The sequence below is a fragment of the Serinus canaria genome, chromosome 2 (assembly GCF_022539315.1).
Source record: "Serinus canaria isolate serCan28SL12 chromosome 2, serCan2020, whole genome shotgun sequence".
In the NCBI taxonomy this organism is placed as follows: domain Eukaryota; kingdom Metazoa; phylum Chordata; class Aves; order Passeriformes; family Fringillidae; genus Serinus; species Serinus canaria.
In genome coordinates, this window is record NC_066315.1 from 4746873 (window position 1) to 4762365 (window position 15493).

Genomic DNA, 15493 nt, shown 5'->3' on the forward strand with positions numbered 1-15493 from the left:
TTTAAAGGACACTGTGACAGAAGACAACATCAAATTCCACTTTAGCTGCCTGATAAGCCCTCAGATTTCTTGGTCACAAACCTGTGTGATAGCACAAGAAAAGGGAGGAACACCTCAAGAACTTGATCAGACTTGCACAGGGAGTGAGGCATTCCTGCCCTGCAGTGGGAGAGCCACGTGCTCCAGGACACTGCCATGGATCCTGCAGTGTTAAATATGAAACACTGGTCACAAATGGAAGGAAAAGGCACTTTGAAAACCCCCTGGCTTGGTCAAATCAAACCAAACACAGCAACAAATCTGAAGAGGACCAGGAATGGTCCCAAGCATGGATTAAAATGATTTTCTGCAGCTCTGGTGCCTCGGTGCTGGCAAGCACAGGGATATTTATCCAACCTATTTTGAGAGGGACGAGCAGGAAGGGAAGGGGATAAGACAGCAGCAGAGGCAGAGGCATCCAAGTGCCCTGAGAGTGTTGTTCCTTCTCCTGCAGCTTCCTCCCAGGACAGCATCATCAGCCTGAGAGCCCAGGGCCACCAGGGACTCTGCTCTGCCCATTTCCAACACCAAGGAGGAGAAAAGGAAGCAAGCAAACAGCTTGAATGGTTAAAAATCCTACCTTGGGAAAGAACTGGTCAGTCTGTGCAACACTGAATCAAGAGGGAGCAGAAAACCAGCAAGAAAGCAGAGTGAAAATTCTATCTGATTATAACAAGAGCAGGAAACAGCCCAAACCTTCACTTTTGCTTTCAAAACTGCTGTGACACTTCCAGGAATTAAGCTGTGTGCATAATTTGCAGTGAGGGCCAGAGGCAGATAGCCTGGGTCAACTGTAAATTCCTGGGACAGCCCAGGCTAACTCTCCTATCAGAGTAATAGATTTTTCTAATGCCTTCCTGGAGACCTTCCAGACCTTTCCAAACCATATCTAGTCACAAAAACAAGCATCTACAGCAACTGTGCAAACGAGCCCTGGAAAAACCAGGTGACCTTTCCATCAGCAGAGCCCTCCCTGTGCTGTTGTCCACCACCTCTGCCACAGCAAAGCCCTGAGACCCCCCTGCCCAGCCCTTGTGAGCAAACCAGCCCTGCACAGAGGGCAGGAAATCTCCCCAGACACACCAGAGAAAGAAGGGTTTCTGTTTTAGCAGAAAATGCTAAATGTTCTCAGTGCTGAGGACAGCCAGCCTTCAAACTGGACTGCAAACACTGGTGATTTCCGTGGCTTCCCAAAAATACATACCAGCAGCTTCCTGTTCCAGAAGGACAAATTCCTGTTTCTAGTACAAATTCTGTCCTATTATTATGTCCCTTAAAAAACAGGGGGGGGGTGGAAATAAGAGGGCAAAAAAAGGGAAAATCCTTTTCCCACAGATGCTGTTCCAAGGAGCTTCTCCTCCCGCTCAGCTCCCTGATCAGTGCGGGCAGTTTGGGACACAGAACCAGGGAGAATCTGAAACTGGGCTCCCACTGGCCACTGCACCCCTCCCACAGCCCACAGAACTCTGGAAATCTACTCAAAATCTCCCTGGTAAGCCAAACAGAGAGAGAGCTCAGCAAGGTGCTGGGGCAATGCATTCCAGGTTTGTGTTGGGCATGCAAGAGACTCTGTCTGCTCAGAGAACTGCTGGAAGTTACTTCACCTGCAGGAAAGCCCAGCACAGATGCTCTGATCCAGGGGAAAACAATAATAATATAATTATAATAATTGAATTAATATTATAACAATTAATATAATAATAATAATATAATTATTATCATAATAATAATATTGTAATAATTGATTGCTTATCAGGTTTGATTTGCCTGAGCTGAACTTTGCAGACAGAGTGACTCAACTTCTTTGCAGCTCCATGAGTGCAGGGTATGAGTATCTGCAGGAGAGATGTATGCAAGGTTATTAATCCACTTTGAAAAATAATCCAGCTTTTCTTTTTTTCTTCCCATACTCCTGGCTGGGATGGGATTAAGCAAGCCTGAGCTCAAGGGACACAACAGTTCAGCTATGACATGTCTGTGCATCCATGACTCCTGCCTTTGTGGATCTAAATTACAGAAAGCAAAGCAGGGGAGGAGAGGATGGAGAAGTGTGATTTTCTCCTGGATGTAAGGGAAGATAAAACAAAGTGACCAGGAGATTGACTGTGAGGAATTCTGTAGGATGAAGGTTAGGAAAGCAGGTGCAGTCCAGCACTGAGAGCTGCAGTTTGCTATTGATATTTGGGATTTCCAGTATCTCCTACCCCAAAAAGGGTTGTTCTTACCCTGCAGAGGCTCAGCATCCCCCATAAAACACAGATTTCATGTCAGCATATCTTGCCACTACTGCAGCACAGGCAATCAGCATCTCCCTCTGCAGTTTATCACCCCAGGCTTCCAGGGAAAGCAGCACCTACTTATTCCTGCCTGAGCACCACTCAGCACATTGGTTTGGAGGTGTAGGGACACGCCACTGTAAAAAAAAAAGAAAAATAAAAATAATAATCCACAGTTGCCCCTGAAATAGGGCTTGGCTGGAAAGCTACTCAAAGTAGCATTGCTAAAATTGGGACTTTCCTTGTTTTTTCAAGCAGCAGGGAACATGTTGGGCTCAGAGAGTTTAACAAGCAAGAGTCAAGTGGAAAAAATCTCTCCTTTTTAAGAGTTGACCACATTAACTTTCAGCAAGTTTCCGGGAGTCCTGCCAGAGCACTGGAGTTTTGTATACTACGGAACTGTTAAAAATATTATTGTAAAAGTTATTTTCAAAAAGCTTCAGAGGCCAGAGCTGGGGTAGTGTAAAAAACAACAGCAAAGCAAATGAGATTGTTTTAGTGGTGAGAACACAAATGGATGTGTGCTGATAGCTCAGGCAGTCTGCAGGCTTGGCAAAGAGGGGTTCAAAGGCAAAGGGAGAGTGGTTGGAATATTTCAGGTTCTCTCTGATCATCCCAACCTCATCCTTACAGTTTCTTCTAGACACTACAGAACATTCAACCTGCTGTACTTAGAACTGCCCTGGAACTTGGATCCATATTCTGGGATACACAAAATAACAACTAGATTTTGGTGCCACTTCAGACACACAGGACCCTGCCCTGAAGGCATTTTCCACCCAGGTTATCCAAAGGATACACCATGCAAGGGAAGTAAAAAAATAGCAATTTAAGACTGTGCATCTTTGTGGATATAGCACTTAGGGACATGGTTTAGCCATGGACTTGGCAGTTCTGGGTTAATGGTTAGACACTGTGATGTTAAAAGTTCTTTTCCAGCCTAAATGATTCTCTGATTCCATGTTTATGAGCGTGCAGCTGGGACGGACTTTCTGCAGACGTGTGTGCAGCCAGGCCAGGTCTGCAGGTGTATCTCCCCAGAGAGCTCAAGGGACAAAGTTCATGAGCCAAGATGAGGAGAACCAAACCTCCCCTGAGGTTTTATTCAGGCTGCTGAGCTGGAGGTGACCTGCACAGACCAGCAGAGCTCATGGAAGGAGCCAGCCCGTGCCCTGGGAACTCCAGCCATTCCGTATCAGCACCCACCAGCTGAGGCTTCTTCTCCCCAGTTTGGGCCACGACACCCCAAAACTGCTCAAGAATCTTCCTCACAACACCTGCTGCTGGGAGAAGAGACCTGTGTTCAAAAGCCATCGTGCTCAGTGGAGGATTCCTTCAGCCAGTGAGCCAGCCAGGGCAGCTGCCCTGGACAGGAACATCTCCTGAGCCATCCTGTTCCTTCCAGCACGAGGTGTCCTGAGAGCGAGAGGTTTAGAACCTGCCTGAGTCCTGCTCTTAACATCCATAACAGCCCTCTGAAGAAGCCACTGAGATCTTAAAGCAAATCCTCTTCTCAGAAATCACTTTTTATGAACAAAATGTTCCAGACAGCTCACTCCAGTCCGTTATCACAGAGAGGTTTGGGTAGGAAAGGATCTTAAAGATCTTCCAGTTCCAGCCCTCTGCAATGGGCAGGGACACTTCCCACTAGCCCAGGCTGCTCCAAGCCCTGCCCAACCTGGCCTTGGGCACTTCCAGGGATGGCATTTCCACAGATTCTCTGGGCACCCTGTGCCAGGGCCTGTCCACCCTCACAGGGAAGTATTTCTTCCTAATACCCAATCTAAATTTCTTCTCCTTCAGTTTAAGACCATTCTCCCTTGTCCTGTTACTCCATGTCCATGTAAGTCCCTCTTCAGCTCTCTTGTAGCCCCTTTAGGTACTGGTATTTTTCTCAGTCCCTTTTCTTGCTTTGCAGTAATATTCTTTTTACTAAAGTCAGTGCAGTAGTCAGTAATGTATAGTGGCAAATTAAATACCTTTGATTTTCCATACAGATCTCAAACCTCTGGAACAATAAAAGAAAAAACAAATCAGAAGGATTAGAAAAGACTCCTCTATCAGCAAAGGTCAGCCACCACAGCCCCATCAGGTCAGAGTTAATCTATTTTACATGTGACAGACAGGTCAAGCAAAGCAAGTGTCCACAGAACACACATGTTCCCCACCTGTCTGGGCTTTTATTTTTATCAGGCTCTGACAGAATTGTGTCTACAGAACTCACATTTTTTACAGAGAAACCACCTCCCCCAGCAACTGCTGGAGATGAACCAATTTGCAGACACCCTGATTACACCCCAAAGCCCACCTCAGCCCCACTGTGCCTAAATCCAGGTTTTCAAATTGGGCACTGAAGTCACCAAATCTAAAGGATCCTCACCTCCTGCAAGCCTCAACATTCACCTCCCAGGTGAAGCTGAGCCAGGATTATTTGCACAGCCCTCCCTGTGAGGATGAAGATCTGCAGCTAGGGGAGAGCACTGTCCTGCATCATTTTCCCTTCCACAGGGCAAAATCCTGTTCTCAGATAGTTCTCTGTGCACTCAGAGGGAAACCCTGATGCCAGCTACACCTACAGAAACCCTCTGATGCCAAGGAACATTCCCCTCTAAGTGAACACAGCAAAGGGAAGGTATTTCTACATATAATATAGAAACCAATGCAGAAGAATGTTGTCATTTCTTCCTCCTGCAGGTTTTCATTGCCTGATTTTTGTCTTTCTCCTCAAATGACCAAAGATTTTGTGGCAGAGAAATTAAAGCAAAACTGTGTGTCTGGAAAAGTGAAGCTTCAGGCCTCTTTCTTCCATGTTACTGGGAAAAAAAGGGAGGAGAATGAGCAGAAACCAAAAAGGAGGAATGGATAGTAAAACTTTCAGGTGAAATAAGCCATCAAAAAAGTGTTTGTCTCAGAAAAAAACCCCTTTTCTTGGGAAAAGCAATTGGGAGAAAATCATCTGGTAACAGAAACAAGGAGTCTCCATGAATGGAGCTTTACACCAGAGAGCTGCAAAGCCAATGTTGTGCCATGGGGAACCTGGACTGAGAGCTGGAATCTGCACCAGGGACTGGGATTCCAAGGTCTTTTAAAGTTGTTTTGTCCAATGAACTTTTAAAACATACTTTACTTCTACTTTTCTACCAATAACTAATTATTTATCTATCACACAACAGCTACATTGCAGCTCTCCCCAACGAATCATTCTATACCACTAACACAACAGAAAATAGAGTAAATAAATTTTAAAAAAATGCCCAAAATCTTCCATTTTGTCTTCTATCTACTTCCATACTAAAACCCCAAAACTCTAAATTTTTCACCCTGCAATAAACTACACTATTATCTATTTTACACACTATAAATTCCAATTAATCTCAAAGCCTTAGAAGCCCTCTCCATAAACCAAAGTTAAAAGGATGTTTCCTTAAAAATCAAGCCTTATCAAAACAAACAGAGAAATATTTCCTGTGCCCTAAGTTCCAACAGGTATCACTGCATAACCACCTCATGGCTGATCCAACATGCTCCAACAGGGATTTTAACACCAAGTGACCAAGCTCCAGACTGGGAAGGAGGGAGATTATTGTATTTGTGGGGTGCCCCGTGGCAGGAAGGAAGGATCAATCTGACTCCATGTTATCAGAAGGCTGTTTTATTATTTTATGATACTAAATTACATTAAAGAATACTATACTAAACTATACTAAAGATTACAGAAAGGATACAGACAGAAGGCTAAAAAGAAAATAATGAAAACTCCTGACTCTTTCCAGAGCCCTGACACAGCCTGGCCCTGATTGGCCAAAGAGTGAAAACAACTCCCAGCAGAATGCAATGGAACAATCACCTGTGGGTGAACGATCTCCAAATACATTCCAAAGGAGCACAACACAGGAGAAGCAAATGAGATAAGAATTGTTTTCCTTTTCTCTGAGGCTTCTCAGCTTCCCAGGAGAAAAATCCTGGGTGAAGGGATTTTTTCATGATCTCCTGCCACATTCACATGTGAATGTGGCAGGAGATCATCCCATGGCCTTGGCACAGCAACGTGGCAGGTCCAGGGTTTTGAAGCCACTGTGCCAACTCTCACCCCACCTCATCTCTGACCCACCTGCTCTGCCTTGCAGAGCCCTGAGAGCTCAGAGGATGGATAGCACACCTGTCCATGCCAGGAGCCACCCCCAGCCCTGTAATGCAGCATTTCCCCCAGGCTGCAGGGATCAATAGTCCTGGCAGCCATCCCCCTGCACAGCTTCTCTTTAACGAGCACAGCCTCTCCCCTGCAGCCTGCCTGGCTTCTATTGATCCCAACCAGACTTTCTGATCGACTGCAAAGCCCAGGGCTCAGCACTAATTGACCACTCTCTGCTCTCTCAGCAGCCACCTGGTTCATTTGTTCCTTCTCTGTGGGCAACAAGCACAACCTCCACAGCACATGGGGAGACCAGGACCCCAACAGCCACCACAGATTTTGGCAGGTCCTCTCCTTGCTCATGCCACTCTTCACGTGCTCTAAGTGTTCATTTAGAAGGGAATGTTCCTTGGGATCAGAGGGTTTCTGTAGGTGTAGCTGGCATCAGGGTTTCCCTCTGAGTGCACAGAGAACTATCTGAGAACAGGATTTTGCCCTGTGGAAGGGAAAATGATGCAGGACAGTGCTCTCCCCTAGCTGCAGATCTTCATCCTCACAGGGCAGGGCTGTGCAAATAATCCTGGCTCAGCTTCACCTGGGGAGGTGAATGTTGAGGCTTGCAGGAGGTGAGGATCCTTTAGATTTGGTGACTTCAGTGCCCAATTTGAAAACTTGGATTTAGGCACAGTGGGGCTGAGGTGGGCTTTGGGGTGTAATCAGGGTGTCTGCAAATTGGGGAAGTGGTTCTGCCATGCAACTCTGGATTGAGATCTCTCCAGTGGGAGAAGGCAGAGCTCAGTGAGGGCTCAGTGGCAAGCAAAGATTAAAAGCCAGCAGTGGTTTTGGGCAGAAGGAGCAGGGTTCTGCACAGCCCCAGGACTGAGCTGCCTCCATGAGCTGCTGGCTCGTGCCTGCCATCAGTGGGGTGGTGATGGGGTTATGAAACAAGCACGTGGGGCAGCTTCCACAGAGGCTTTGTTCTCCCTGTCCTCTGGACTTGCAGTATCACATGAACTCAAGTGCCCTTGCCTTCACAGTAAAAAATGAGCCATCAGCAGAGCGGGAAGCAGACCGTGAGCACACAGCCATGGGCTCACAGAACCTTACAGCCTGCAGAGCACACACACTGCACAAAGCTCAGAGCCTCCCAGGTCTGCCCTGCCTCTCCTGCCAGCCCTTCCCCACCCAATTTTCCCAAAGCTGTGGCTCTGCAGAGCCTGAGCACAGCCTGTTGCTTGCTGCAGTGCACACAAGGCAGCTTCTCCAGAAGGGTTGCTCAAGCTGTGCTATCACCCAGGGCTCCCCCAGTGCAAGGCAGCAGCTTCCTGCTGCTGCACTCCCTCTGCTTCATTCCCCAAGCCTGGTGGAGGGAAGGAAGATGAGGACCCTGAGGAAAAGGTGGGTCTTGCCTCTAAATGCAGCTCAGGGCATTGCAGAACTCGAGACGGAGAGCATGACAGCTCACCAAGGCCAAGAGCAGTCTGCAGGGGAGGCAGTGGGATGAGTAATTTCCTCTCCTACCACGTCCAGCCTGGTGTGGAGCAATGGAAAGTCACTGTGGGCATTTTGTCCAGCTCAGAGAAAGTCTGACCTGGAGACTTTCAGAAAAGAGAAGCCCATCACCCTTGAGAGACCATGAGCCATCAAGGCAGCTGTACAACACCTCTGAACTGGCAGACCAGCTGCTCAGCTGCTCCAAAATCAGGTCACTTATTAGGCACAGTGGGGAAGCAGTCAACTACTTTTAGAAGAAAGCTCTGGAGAAATACAGTTCAGCCCAATATTGATTCCCACGGCTGCGTTACAGACAGACAGAATTAATTTCCAGGATGGAAAGAAACATATGCCTGTGTATCAAAACAAAATACAGAAGCCTTTCCAGTCCTCTGGCTGCATTTCAATGCAAACCAGAAGGCTGTTGTGATAGAAAGATTTCAGTTTTCTAATTAATCCTCCCTGCTGAGAGTTTAATGCTGCTAATTGATGAGGAGAGGTGGTGTCCAGACAGTGCTTGCAATTCCTTTTTACATCTTTAGGCCAAGTTCTCTCTAAATTAAATCATAATAAGGCAGATTTGTTCCCTGTGTGCACTGTGCCCTGCTCCAGCTCCCTCCTCCCTAGGAGATGTCTGGTGGAGGAGGGAAGGGAGGCAAAGCCCATGTCAGAGCTCTTTACAAGTGTTGGAAGTTTTCCTGGAAAACGTCATCTGTGATACTGTCACTTCCACAGGACAAGCCAAGAGAAAGACCAGTGGTGCCAGGGACACTGCCTGTACCACGAAACAGCCTCCATGGATCTGGGAGAGCTTCTCCCCCTGCAACTGCTCAGCCAAGAGATGTCCCATAACACTTCCAAAAAACACACAAAATGTACCATGGTGTCAGGAAATGGATCATCAGAACAGCCCCTGAAGCCCAACCAAGTGCCACCACCAGCAGAAAGATGTCACAGGTGCAGAGGAAGGTTGGCTGCTCACCTGCAGCACAGAACAGTTCTCAACCTTAACTCTAAATATTGTCTCACACTGGTGTTGACCTCTGGAGCCAGCAAAGTGATCCTAAGTGCAAAACCCAACAGTCTCAGTAGGAGAAGGCAGCTCAGCACATGCCTGGGTAGGAAATTCCTGCTCCCATTCCCTACAGAAGTACATGCTCCAGTCCTTCCCTGATCAGCATTTGTCCCTTTGCTCTCAACGCTCAGCAATTCCAACCCAAGTGCTCTGAGCTGCAGTTGGGGAATGAGAAATAAAAACCAACCCACGTTCACCGTGCTGTGGTTACTGAGCAGAAACAAACCAAGCAATGCTGATGGTCCCCCAAGCTCTGGCCTGACACTCCAGCACTGCTGTTTGTCATGGCAATAGCATTTCCACCTGCACCCCTCTGACATCTCCTCTGGGAGCCTTTGCTGTAGATCATGGCCAGCAGAGCCCAGGCCAGCTGTGCAGAGGTCCAGCTGGCTGACCTCTCCTTTCCAAAAGGTTTCTATTTTTTCCCCCCTTATTATTATTAGTATTCAAGCCACCTACTCCATCATAAATATCAAGTAAAATCAGCTTATTCCTAGAATACTATAAAAAGACAATCTCATGCCTGCACAAACTGACAGCAAGTTAATGGGAAGGCTCCAAACATGCCAAGAATGTCGAGAGCTTTTGGCCCTTTTACCACAAAATCCTATTGCTGCAAGCAACAATTGCAACTGTGCAGGTTGAGTCAGGTGTGTGCAGAGTCCCTCACCTGCACTGGCTGCCTGCTGCTCCTCCTCAGTGCCCTGAGCAAACCCCTCCTGTCTGCCCAGCAGCCTATTAATAAATACACACCAGGGAGAAAAGCTGCTCGCCAGCACGGAGGGGGGTGAGATGATCCAACAGGACCTTTTCCATCTCTTTTCTGCTTAGTCACAGGATAAATATCTCCCACGTTGTAGAGGGACACGCTGGCTCTGCCTGCCTGCCTGTGGTGGGAGAGTTGCCCTCTGAGGATGTTTTGTTTTCCAGATGTTCACAGAATCAGGGAATGGCTCTGGTGGGAAGGGAGCTCTGGAGATGCTGAAGGAGGCTCACCTAGAGCAGGTTGTACAGGATCATGTCCAGGCAGGTTTTGAATACTCCAGAGACAGCTAACAGGGCTTACCCAAGGCAAGTTACACAACAGAGGACTTGCATTAGCCTGGCTCTCACCTTCAGTGAGCTCTGAGGCACCCAAGCAAGTCCCCAATTCCTGTCCCACAGCCACCAGCAGCACAGGAACCTCATTTCTGTACTACCAGAACACTGCTCTGAGCTCTCAAGCTTGCTCCTGTCCAAGATGGAAGAGCACTTCATTTACTTTTGCAAAAGGCAGGTTGGCAAGAGCACAGTCAGCAAACATCCAGCCTCCTGTGATAGACTGTCAGAAAAAAGCTCAAAAAACCCAAACCACCCCAGAAAGGGAAATGCAAGGAACCAAAGGGTTTGGGGAGAAGAGGCTCCAGTGCAGCTGAGGTGTTTAGGTTTACATGGCAATTTCCACTGGCATTGATTCATGCCACAACAGCAGCAAGGCTCTCTCTTGGTTTTAAAATGCCTGAAGAGTGCAAGGCTTCCACAAGAGACCATCCTCACACACAACCCAGAGAGCACCTGAGAGCCTCAAGGCCACAGATCTGCAAATTTCACTATGCAAGGAGAAAAATATTTCGCCATATAAACCATGAAAATGACCCCACACCTTAAAAAAAAAAAAAAAAAAACCAAACCCAAACAAAAACCACAAAAACAAACAAACAAAAAACCACACAAAAAAAATCAAAAGCCACAAAGCCTAAATATCTCTTGCAACAAGATGGACACCAAGGGATGGGGCAGCTGGGAGTAGAAGGTTTTGCTTCATTTTCTGCTGAACAATGGGATAACCCTGAGCATTGCAAATTCTCAGAGGATTCTGTGTTTTTCAAAAGAACGTTGTTCCTGGAGTCACATGATTACATCAGAATCCACACTTCCCCTTTTTATTTTGTCACAAAGAATTATTTGCAGATGTCAAATGTCGAAAAAGGATAAATCATGCCTGAAATGCTTTACTCGAAGGAATAGAAAAATCTGCTTTAAAAGAAATAAATCAGTATTTTTTGGAGGAAAGAATGTGATCCAGAATTGCTTTTCACCAATACTATACACTGGAAACCTTAGACTGGACAGGGACTGACTTAATTTTGGGGAGAGGTGGGTTCCTTCAACATCTCCTTCTGTAAGTTAGAGATCAAAAAATACAGCTTTCATAGCAACACCTGCCTGGAAATTAAACAGCTCCTTTGGGGTACCCTGATACTGGCTTTCCTAGTCAAAAGAACATTATGCACTGGGGGACAACAACAAGGCACAGCAGTTTAAAAAACAATAAAATAATAATACAGCAGAATGTCTTTCCAAATTTTGTTCCCACTTCTTTTATCCAGCACTAAGCAGGGTAAAGCCATGGAATTCAGCTATGCCAGCTCACCTGCTGGCATTTCCTGCTCACCAAAACCACCAGATTCACAGCTGCTGGTGGATCTTGCCCAGCAGAAATTTACCTTATGGTAAAGATTAGTTTATAAATAAGGACCTGACCTTCTGAAAAAGCCTGTGCTGGATCTCACGGAGCTCATCCCGTGGTCTTGCTGAGCCTGGAGCAGTGTCACCATGGCACTACATGGCACAAAGTTTATTTTTCTGAACTGGCCACCAGTTCAGAAAAATAAACTTTGGCCACATGTTCAGATACTCACAAGCACCACAAAGAGCAGGAGACCTCAGGTCACATTTATTTCCTATTTTTGCACAGAACAAAACAATTAAGATCTAGAAGATCTGTGGTGTGCTAGACCATGCATTATATACTTGCATATAAATAATATAAATAATTAAATACATTAAATATCCATGGAAAAAAGAGGGTAAAGATTACATTTCTGGTTAAATCCGTGGGTTTTTATCCATTCTGTACCAACTAACTAGCAAAGATGCAGAGAAATTCAGAGGTGGAGGAGAACACAAAGGGCCTGAGCAGTTGTGGAGCTCACAGCAGCTCCTGGCACAGGGTGCTTGGGCAGCAGCCCTGAGCCAAGCCCTGGGGTGGCATCCATCACCCTCCCTGGAGCTCAGCCGTGCCATTCCTCGAGCTCCAGGCTTTGCTTTCCATCAGCTTTCACAGAGACAGCAGCAGGGCAGCTCCTCCTGCTTGCCTGGGCACAGAGCAAGGAAAGCTCAGAGAAAGTGTGAAAAATGCATATTTTATTATTGGCTTTTTGCAAATATTAAAATGAATATTATATGTGTTGTGTTAGAAAGTTATGCTGTATTCTCTTAAGTAGTGTGTTAAACATAGTTTTAGGCTATATCATAAGGTTAAAATAAAAACTATGCTATGCAGGATACTTTTTTTTATAAAGAAAGGACTCGCACTGAGACAGCAGCCACAGGACACCTGAATCTTTCAGAGAAAGTGAATTTATTGCTCCATTATCAGAAGAAATGAACTTCTTCCTGCCTTGCTCAGGCAGGATGACACCGTCAGGATTCAGAGGAATAAGTTGACAATGACCAGACATAATCAATCCTGTGTTTGAATGGAATTTATGCATCATGGATGAGGTGTATGAATATGCAATATTCATTGTTATTGTTTTTAAGGGTTAATCCTCTGTTAACGTGGGTCCTTTTTTGGGCCTTATGTTGCCCAGAAAAAGGTACCCAGACTGTCATAACTCTTTGTTTCATATTGTCCTAATTCAAATTGTCCAAATTATTATTACTCTAATTATATCACTATTTTTATAACCGTTTCATTACTATTAAACTTTTAAAATTTTAAAAAAGTGGTTGGCATATTTCACAGCAAGGAAAGCTCCTGGCAAGGGAAGCTCCAGGCAAAGCTCTGGGTTCCTGCATTGTCTCAGCCCAGCTCCCAGGGCAGGGAGCACAAACCTGTTCAGTCACATTGTTCCTGCTCAGCCCTGGCCCAGGGCCGGGCCACTGAGCTGCTGCTCCCAGCACAGATCTGCAGCTCCAGCACACCAGCACACACTTCTGCCTGCCCTGGCTGCAGAACCAAGCCCAGCCAAGCTCCAGCACAGACCATGCCCAGCATTAGAGGCTGGTTCACAGCTATCAAACTCCTGAACTGGCCACCGTGGCTGCACAGTGTGGAACACACCAAGCCCTGCAAAGGATGGGCACACCAAACCCACAGCACCACAAATCTCCCTATCCAAACAATTCCCTTCTGCCTGCCCAGGATTTCCCCTCCCTTCTCTCTGTGTGCTCTCAGGTGCCTGCAAACAGTGGCTGGGCTTGGGCAGTGTGAAAAATGCCTATTTTATGATTGGCTTTTCACAAATATTAAAATGAATATTATATGTGTTGTGTTGGAAAGTAATTCGGTATTCATTCTCTTAAGTAGTGTGTTAAATATAGTTTTAGGTTATAACTGTAGGTTAAACCTATAGTTTGGGTTTAAAATGTTAAAATAGAAACTATGCTATGTAGGATACTGTTTTCTAAAAAAGGACTTGCACTGAGACAGCAGTCACAGGACACCTAAATCTTTCAGAGAAAGAGTTTTTGCCCCATTATCAGGAGAAATGAACTTCTTTTGGAAGTGGAAGTGCATGGAATTTATGCATCATGTATGAGATGTATGAATATGCAACAGGCTGTTGTTTTTAAGGGTTAATCCTCTGTGGCTTCTGCCAGCCCTGCAAAGGATGGGCACATCCAACCCACAGCACCACAAATCTCCCTATCCAAACAATTCCCTTCTACCTGCCCAGGATTTCCCCTCCCTTCTCTCTGTCTGCTCTCAGGTGCCTGCAAACAGTGGCTGGGCTTGGTAATCAGCCTCTGATTACCATAGAGGCTGCTGCAACCTTGCTGCAGAGGTGTCAGAACACCTGGGGACCTCCTGCCCTCTGAAGCTGTCACAGGGCTCTGATTCTCTTCTGGTTAATGCTTATCTTGCTGGACTTGGTTCTCAAGGATGTCTGTGCTGCTGCTTTTGAACCACACAGGAAAAAAACAAAGTGAATCCAGGGTCTACATATAAATAAATATTTTTAAAAATAATAATCAGATTAACACTAAAACACCTCTTGCTAAGTCTCTGCTCTGCTGCATCATCAAAGTCCCAAATTTGAGCAAACACAGCCAAAGGAAAAAAAAAAGATGAAATTACAGTTTTGATTGTAGAATTTCCTTTGTACCTCCTTCTCCTTCCCCAGAAAGATTTGCTCTAAAAGGAAAATACCACTCATCATGTTTCTATCCTTGCTTATTTAAGAGGAGAACCGCAGCCTACAGCTCTGTAATATTATCAGCACCTTTCCCCTTTTTACACCAAACCACAACTAAATGAAACATGCTACAAAAACCAGACATGGAAGTTACAGGTCCTTTTTTTTTTTCTTTTCAGCCCCTTTTTAAAACGAAGCAAGTACTTTCTGAGCTGAGCTCTGAAAACCAGATCACATCTACAAAGAAACCAGTTTGGAAATCCCCCTCCCTCCACCCCCACTGCTATTTGCTAAGGAAACCAGATGCCCAGAGCCAGCCAAAAAATGATCTCAGCCATTCTTAAGAGAGCCTACAGTGCATTTTCATGAGTCATGGAAAGCAACAACTCGTTGCTTTGGTAATGCTAGGTAAGCAACTGATCATCCATCCCCAAGCAGACCTCCAGCAGTAAGTCAAAGAGCAGCGCCTGTCTTGACAGATTACGTCAGAGACAGCCCCAAAACAGAGCTCTGCAAGGCACCCTGCAGGAGGCTTTATGGGACACAAGTTGAGTCCCATGAAAGCAATGAGCACAGCCTTCAGCAGCCAGGATCCCCCATGGTCCTGACCCAGGGTGCTGTCAGAGCTGCCTGCTACAGGCAGCAAGTGGAGAGGGAAGCAGGGACTGGCAAGAATCCTCTTTGAGCTGGAGACATTCCTGCAGGGGCACCACTCTTGAACATGGCCATGAAGGTGGTGATGTCTTGTGATGCAGCACAGAGCCCTCCAACCATACTTGTCCAAGGTTTTGGAGATCCAGCCCCAAACGGGTCAGGGAGGTGATCAGATCCCCATGCACCAAGGGGAGATCCTGTTCAACACACCTCATGTTCTTCCACAAGCATTTCCCACTGTCATCAGCTCCTGGTGACTCCCACAGCCACCACACATCCACTGCTGCCTGGGAAGCTCCCACAGGGGTGAGACACCAAACTGCACCTCTCTGGCAACACCTGGTGTGAAAGACAAATCAACTTCCCAAGTGGTGATGAACCAGGTACAGGAAGCCTTGCTCCATCTCATCAAACCTCAGCACACCACACCTCCTCCCTGGGACAGCCCCACTGGGTTCCTGAAAGGGAAGCTCTCCAGCACAGGATTTCCTGGACACAGACTAAGACTAGAACTAGCTCATTCTCATCCAGAGATGAAGACAGTCACAATCTTCAGCACCTTTTGTGCTGAGTCCAAAAGCCAATTGTGAAAACACATCCTCAGCCCTTACAGGCTCACACCAGATTCTATTCACACCTC

At 46.3% G+C, this 15493-nt stretch overlaps 1 protein-coding gene across 3 annotated transcripts in view; it reads right to left on the bottom strand.

The window, feature by feature from the left end:
- Positions 1-15493, bottom strand: part of LOC103812700 (mitogen-activated protein kinase kinase kinase 3-like) — a 79946-nt gene that overhangs the window by 57562 nt on the left and 6891 nt on the right. The window lies entirely within an intron of this gene.